General features: G+C 47.2%; 1 pseudogene; it reads left to right on the plus strand.

Annotated features, from left to right (window-relative positions):
* The first annotated feature begins 3019 nt into the window (after positions 1-3019).
* On the plus strand, positions 3020-6937 carry LOC127326655 (laccase-4-like; annotated as a pseudogene).
* The last annotated feature ends 289 nt before the right edge of the window (positions 6938-7226 follow it).

Here is a 7226-nt window from a genome sequence, read left to right on the forward strand (position 1 = left end):
ATTTTTTATCTTTATTTCTAACAGAAAGTTTAATATAAAAATAATGGTCATAGTTTCACCATGAAAAAATGCATATATTTCAAATACATCATACATTTTGCCGTGGAGTAAGTAAATGAGAGGAAGTAACATGAGAAGAAGGCAACTATCACTGTTTAATGTGACCCAACCATGAAGTAAGAATATATAGCACAATATGAAGATCTTGAATACCAGATCAATATCAATAGATTCTTCAGAAGATATGTTTTCATAGTATATTTATTTAATATTATAGTGATGGGTTCGTTGCATGGAAAACAAAAAATTTCTACCGTGAACATGAACAAAAACCAAGATCCAATCTAGGAAGAAGCAAGATCTAATCTACCAAGATCGAAGCAATGAGATGTATGTGAGACTAACCCTCGAAGATTCCAAAGCCTACGAGATTAGATCTCGTTGTTGATGTAGTCGATCGTCCTGTGCTGCAATCCGGCATCACTTCCGTACTCGATCGTGCGTACGGTGTCGAGGAAGTCCGTCCTCTTCCCGTTCCAGCAGGCAGCGGATGTATGGTAGATCCCCTCAGAATCCCAGCAGCACGACGGCGTGGTGGTGGTGGTGGAGGAGAAAAGCTGCAGGGCTTTCGCCTAAGCCGGAGCAGACTATCGGTGGGAGAGAGAGGCGGCCAGAGGTCAAGGGGTTTCAAGGGTGTGCGCCCCCTGCCCCTCCCCTCTTTATATAGGGGGGAGGGTCGGTTTGGGTGGCCCCCCAACACCCTAGATCCATCTAGGGCCGGCGGCCAAGGAGGGGGGAAGTTTTCTTCCCCCCAAGTTGACCCCCCTAGGATTTTGGGGAACCCTAGTGGGCTGGCCGACTTGGACCTTGAGGGGCATGTGCCCCTGACCCATTAGGCTAGGGTGCATCCCATCGGCCCATGCTAGGCCTCCTAGGGTTGTGGGCCCACTGGTGGGACCCCCGGAACCTTCTAGAACCTTCCCGGTCTTCTACCGGAAAAATCCCGAACTTTTCCGAAACCTAGAAATCAACTTCCCTTATATGAATCTTATTCTCCGGACCACTCCGGACCTCCTCGCGATGTCCTGGATCACATCCGAGACTCCGAACAAACTTCGGTCTCCATCTCATATTCCGAATCTACTTATGCGACATCGAACCTTAAGCGCGTCATCCTACGGTTCGTGAACTATGCGGACATGATCGAGACTCCTCTCCGACCAATAACCAATAGCGGGACCTGGAGATCCATAATGGCTCCCACACATTCAACGATAACTTAGTGATTGATTGGACCATTTACATACGATACCGGTTCCCTTTGTCACGCGATATTTTACTTGTCCGAGGTTCGATCATCGGTATCTCCAAACCTAGTCCAACCTCGTTTCCGACAAGTACCGTTTACTCGTACCGTGGTATGTCATCTCTTGTGACCTAGTCACATGCAGACGATATTCCACCGAGAGGGTCCAGAGTATATCTATCCATCATCGGGACGGACAAATCCCATTCTTGATCCATATTCCTCAACTCGCACTTTCGGAATATTTAATCCCATCTTTATAACCACCCATTTACGCAATGGCGTTTGATGTAATCAAAGCATCCTTCCGGTGTAAGTGATTTACATGATCTCATGGTCGAAGAACTCAGGTAACTATGTATCGAAAGCTTATAGCAAGTTGAACTTAATGACTTGATCTCATGCTACGCTTACTATGGGTGTGTCCATAACATCATTCACCTAATGATATGATCTTGTTATTAATAACATCCGATGTTCATGATCAGGAAACCATGATCTTCTATTAATCAACAAGCTAGTTAAATGAGAGGCTTACTAGGGACTCTGGTTGTTTACACAACACACATGTATTAATGTTTCCGGTTAATACAATTATAGCATGGAGTGTAAACATTTATCATGAACACTAAGATATAACAATAACTATTTTATTATTGCCTCTCGGGCATATCTCCAACATATAGTAGTTGACATTTTCTTTGATATATACTAGAAGGATACCTCGCGCGTTGCAGCGGGAATTTCTCCGATAACTCTATTTTGTAAAAAATAAAAGGATATAAGTTGATTGGAATAGGATATTATTTATAGGAACATGCATGATGCGTAAATATTCAAGAGGCTAACTTAAAAAAATTGACTTTTAATGGTTATGTAGTTGGCGGCTAAAAGTTGATGATGTGGATAATTGGATGGCTTAAAAAATAGATGATCTTACTTGCATGTAGAGTATTAATGAATGTTAATGGAGGATGACATGGACAATTGGATGGCTAATAGAATGGATGATGTGGATAGCTTGCATGTTGAGATAGACAACTTAAATGGCCTTTTAATGGGGTTTTGCTTTATAAGAGATATAGATTTGGCTAAAGTTTGAAAATGTGAGGGGGTATATGGTTCTGTATCTCATATTTTGAAATTAATTTCATGTCCATTCAATTATATCTTTTTTTCTTGAAGCCAAAAAATAGTGGATTTTGTACTTGCATGCATGAGTGTGGGTGTTTCCGTCACCATCATTTATTTCTCGAGATTCGTGTTCGCCATGGTAGATGGAAAGATTCCTTTCTTTCTCATCTTTTATCTGAATCTCAAAACACAACGGACAGTGACAAAAACATCCACACACATTGTACAAAAGTATTTCCACAAAACATATCATTCAATCTTATCTTTATTTCTCAGACCCTTATATCAACCCACCGAAAAGAAATCACTCGTAATAATTAAATGATGCTCCATCTCCACGATCAGATTTGGTACAACCGGACAGCGAGCGCAGGCCCCGCATTAGACCAGACAAACATGGTAGATATAGATGGCCTCAGCAAAGCAGAACTCATGCGCGGGTCCGCACGCCAGACTTACACGATCGGGAGATATACATATACATAGTCGCATCATCTCGCAGCATACGATCGAGGCTAATACATAGTCGCTCTATTCCGCATTCGCTTCAGAGCTCAAGATACCATGAGCAGGATCGCAATCTCATGGTCCGGTCTTGGTCCATGCTTAGTCCTCATGGCAGCAACCCTGGCACTGCTCATCATCCAAGCGCAGGGCATCAACAGGCACTACGATTTCAATGTATGTGTCTCCATCCTCTCTTGGTAATCTGCAGCGAGAATTTCGCTCGCGCACGCTATTCTTAATCGATCAATCGGTGCTGAAAACCCTTGTGGATCGAGATGTGCAGGTGCAGATGGCGAACATGACGAGGCTGTGCCGCACGAAGAGCATCGCGACGGTGAACGGGCAGTTCCCGGGACCGGAGATCATCGCGAACGAAGGCGACCGCGTCCACGTCCGCGTCACCAACAACATCGCCCACAACATGACAATTCACTGGTACGCTCGTGCTCCGCTGACCTATATAACTCATATACTGTGCAGTGCAGTATATACTACTCCCTCGAATACATAATAAATACAGTACTGGTGAGTCAGTATAACTTTAAATCATTCGACATTTATTATGAATCGAAGTAAGTGTTCTTTTTTTTCTGAATTTATATACTCATTAGCTTTCCTAGTACTGTATGTGGCAGGCACGGGATCCGGCAGCTGCGGACGGGCTGGGCAGATGGGCCGGCGTACATCACGCAGTGTCCGATCCAAACGGGTCAGACGTATGTGTACACGTACGTTCACCATCACCGGGCAGCGCGGCACGCTGTGGTGGCATGCGCACATCTCATGGATCCGCTCCACCGTCTATGGCGCCATCGTCATCCTTCCCAAGCTCGGTGTCCCCTACCCGTTCCCGGCACCGCACAAGGAGGTCCCAATCATCTTTGGCGAGTGGTGGGCAGCGGACACGGATGACGTGATTAACCAGGCGCTTAAAGTGGGCGGAGCCCCGAACATCTCCGACGCATATACCATTAACGGCCTTCCTGGGCCGCTCTACAACTGCTCTGCCAAAGACACGTTCAAGCTGACGGTGATGCCCGGGAAGACGTACCTGCTGCGGCTCGTCAACGCAGCGCTCAACGCCGAGCTCTTCTTCTCGGTCGCCAACCACACCCTCACCGTCGTCGAGGTCGATGCCGTCTACGTCAAGCCGATCACCGTCGAGACGTTGGTCATCTCCCCGGGCCAAACCACCAACGTCCTCCTCGCTGCCAAGCCGGTCGACCCCAGCGCTAGCTTCTACATGTCCGTCGCGCCCTACTCTGTCGTTCGACCACCCGCCTACTTCGACAACACCACCGTCAGCGGCATCCTCGAGTACCAAACCGCCGGCTCGCCGCCTTCCGCATCAACCTTTCACAAAGACTTGCCACTCTTCAAGCCGACCCTGCCGCTCTTCAACGACACCGACTTCGTCACCAGCTTCACGACCAGACTCCGCAGCCTCGCCATGCCGCAGTATCGTGCGACCGTGCCGAAGTTCGTGGACAGGCGGTTCTTCTTCACAATCGGTCTGGGCACGCTCCCGTGCCCCAAGAACACGACGTGCCAGGGCCTCCACGGCGCGAGGTACGCGGCCGCCGTGAACAACGTCTCCCTCGTGCTCCCTTCCATTGTTGGGAATCGCCCACGGAACAATCACATGAAACTACACAAACACACGAACAAGAAAGTCTTATCGCCAAGGGCATGTGTCATGCCCGTTCTTTTTCTTTATTTTCTCAATATCTCGGTACAACTTCTTACATGTCCTGCCCATGCTTTTATACACGTCCAGGGACAGACCCACCGACCTAAACACCTTGGTCCTAATTCTACTCGATTTGGACTTCCTAAACCTACATGAACTCAATACCACGAGCACACAGCAGGTGCCTTTTGACTTACCATATGCAGCCTGAACTAGAACTAAACTAATCTACGTAGATGACAAGTTCAAGTCCTAAACAGACTCGGCTTGCATCTACGTAGAGCACTTACCAAACTCAGCTAGACCTACTAGTACCAGGACACATATATTGTCCTAGACGAACTCGACTAACACGATATACTATCAGGAAATTAACCCAAACTTAACTAGTTTAGATTATTTCCAACAATCTCTCCCTAATCTAAACTTGTTATCTCCTCGTACTTTTTCTGGTTTTGACTCCCTGCAGATTCGCGGCTTGTCGACTCAACTCCAACGCATGATCCGTACTACCAGCCCACACGGTCGCATCTACGCGTGCAACATGCAAGATTGGACGCACCATCAATCTTCACGTCGTTACTAATTTAACTGGTCACTGTCCCACTACACGCCAAGCTTGACCTTCTCACCGAGACACGCAGATGGCCACCTCGCCACCTTGTCTTCGCTCACGTCGATCCTTGCTCCCAGGCAACTCCTCGAACGTGACGCGCTTCAACTGCAACGGATCCTCACAGAAATAAGCACTTGGACACAACGACGACTCACAGACTCGACGCCGACTCGACGTGCAGACGTGCACACACTTGACTCTTTGACTCATCTAACTCCTCCAAAGACGACCTTGACAAAACTTCTGGATGACGATCTTGATGAGACTCCCGTACCGCACCTCGGCACCACCTCTCCCATCAACGATCATCCACCTCCGCCTCGCCGACAACAACACCCCGTCGTCCCTTCCGTGTCGCTCCGCTGAGCAACGATCGCCCGCCGCCATAATGACGACAGCTTGGTCACCGTCTCCACCCGGCCGCTCCGCCGAGCGATGGTCACCCGCCCCGAGGCGCTAGTAGGGTCGCCTCCCCGGGGCAAGCACAACTTCAGATCTTCGACCTCGCTCTGATACCAATTGTTGGGAATCGCCCACGGAACAATCACATGAAACTACACAAACACACGAACAAGAAAGTCTTATCGCCAAGGGCACGTGTCATGCCCGTTCTTTTTCTTTATTTTCTCAATATCTCGGTACAACTTCTTACACGTCCTGCCCATGCTTTTATACACGTCCAGGGACAGACCCACCGACCTAAACACCTTGGTCCTAATTCTACTCGATTTGGACTTCCTAAACCTACATGAACTCAATACCACGAGCACACAGCAGGTGCCTTTTGACTTACCATATGCAGCCTGAACTAGAACTAAACTAATCTACGTAGATGACAAGTTCAAGTCCTAAACAGACTCGGCTTGCATCTACGTAGAGCACTTACCAAACTCAGCTAGACCTACTAGTACCAGGACACATATATTGTCCTAGACGAACTCAACTAACACGATATACTATCAGGAAATTAACCCAAACTTAACTAGTTTAGATTATTTCCAACATCCAAGGCGCTCCTGCAGTCGCACTACACCGGCAAGTCCAGAGGCGTCTACGAGTCGGACTTCCCGGCCATCCCGCTCTCGCCGTTCAACTACACAGGAACGCCACCGAACAACACCAACTTAGCCACAGGGACTAGGCTCCTCGTGCTGCCGTACAACACCTCGGTGGAGCTGGTGATGCAGGACACGAGCGTAATTGGGATCGAGAGCCACCCCATGCACCTTCATGGCTACAACTTCTTTGTGGTCGGGCAAGGGTTCGGCAACTATAACCCGACTAACGACCCAACCAAGTTCAACCTCGTTGACCCCGTCAAGCGGAACACCGTAAGCGTGCCAGCCGGCGGTTGGGCGGCCATTCGCTTCCTTGCTGATAACCCAGGTAACGATTTTTCGATAAAGGAAATATATTAATATCAAAAGATACCAATTATACCTAGCCTCTGCAACAACCCAAGTAACGATAGTTATAATTATACAATCTACACGTGAAACACAAGCCCAAAGAACCAAATTCGTCGATATTTATGTATGTATGCCTGTGTGCAGGTGTATGGTTCATGCATTGTCATTTCGAGGTGCATTCGACGTGGGGGCTGAGAATGGCATGGCTGGTGCTGGACGGGAGCAAGCCAAACGAGAAGTTGCTCCCACCGCCCTCTGATATACCCAAGTGCTAGATGGATCTAATTACTCCCTCTGATATAGTCAAAGTTGAACTTTTTTAAGTTTGACAAAAATATGGAAAAAATTATGAACAACCATAATAACGAAGGCATACAGTGTGAAAATATAGTTTATGCTGATTCTAATCCTACAGATTTTACATTATAAATGTTAATATTTTACTTTGACTAAATCCAAAACACAAACTAATTGTGAATGGAGGGAGTACTTATGATCTGGAAAGACACTAAACTCCACTAATAAAGCTTTAAACTATAACCCGCAAAAAATAGCTTTAAACTA

The sequence above is a fragment of the Lolium perenne genome, chromosome 7 (assembly GCF_019359855.2).
Source record: "Lolium perenne isolate Kyuss_39 chromosome 7, Kyuss_2.0, whole genome shotgun sequence".
In the NCBI taxonomy this organism is placed as follows: domain Eukaryota; kingdom Viridiplantae; phylum Streptophyta; class Magnoliopsida; order Poales; family Poaceae; genus Lolium; species Lolium perenne.